At 37.1% G+C, this 1,025-nt stretch overlaps 1 pseudogene; it reads left to right on the top strand.

The window, feature by feature from the left end:
• The first annotated feature begins 409 nt into the window (after positions 1–409).
• LOC105750107 lies at positions 410–763 on the top strand (annotated as a pseudogene).
• Positions 764–1,025: the final 262 nt, after the last annotated feature.

Below are 1,025 nucleotides of genomic sequence, written 5' to 3'. Positions count from 1 at the left end.
CAAGCTAATTGTACAATATTTCAGAGTCTGATTCTTTTTGTACAGCAAAATAACGTTTTGGTCATGTATACTTATTGTGTATCTAATTTATATTTTAATATATTAAACATCTACTGGTCATCCTGCCATCTGGGGGAGGGGGGGAGGGGTAAGAGATGAAAAATTGGAACAAGAGGTTTGGCAATTGTTAATGCTGTAAAGTTACCCATGCATATAATCTGTAAATAAAAGGCTATTAAATTTAAAAAAAAAAAAAAAGAAATATGTCCATGAAAAGTCTTCACTATTCATTTCTTCTCCCCTTTCATTTCACCCCATTTCCTTTCTCTTTCCTTTTCCCTTCTTTCCTGCTCCTCCATCATCTCTCCTACCTCTCTACCCTGGCCTAGATAATGCAGTGGTTAGAGACATGGTTGAGAAAGCCAGGGATTTCACTGAGGCAGACCTCACACTCTTCCCTCTGCTTGTACATGTTCTCCACAATAGCCATTTACCTGTCAAGCAAGCTGTGAGCCATAAGTGAAGACTATAAATTTCTGGAAAATATGAACAAACCAACTTGGTATATCCAGAAATTAAAAATATTGCAGTAAACATTAGTAGAAACCCAAAGGACTTAAACCAGAAATACACAATACTTCAACCTTATCTGAATCTGATCACTTTATTCAGGGAGCAAATAGTAGCTCTTGAGCAGACTTCCTACAAGCTGGATTCATATTCAAAGAAACTAGAAGCAAAAAACAAGAAATTAGAGAGGTGATGAAAAGACTTTAGGAGAATTTTTTGTAAGAGCTGAAATGTGTCAGATGGAACTTTTCAAATTTCTATGCTTCAGTTCTATAAAAGGCAGTGGTGCTATAGGTCCAAAGAGAATCACATCACCTTAGGTTGAATATATAACTTTAGCCATCCCTTGATGTTTTCCTAAAACTCTAACCCCCCACCCCACGCAGAATTCCACCTTATTTTGTGCTTCATTGTGTGCCTGGACCAAGGCTCAGAAATCAGATCAAACCTGATCA

Source organism: Sarcophilus harrisii, chromosome 3 (assembly GCF_902635505.1).
Source record: "Sarcophilus harrisii chromosome 3, mSarHar1.11, whole genome shotgun sequence".
Lineage (NCBI taxonomy): Eukaryota > Metazoa > Chordata > Mammalia > Dasyuromorphia > Dasyuridae > Sarcophilus > Sarcophilus harrisii.
This window is presented reverse-complemented; position numbering and strand designations above follow the sequence as displayed.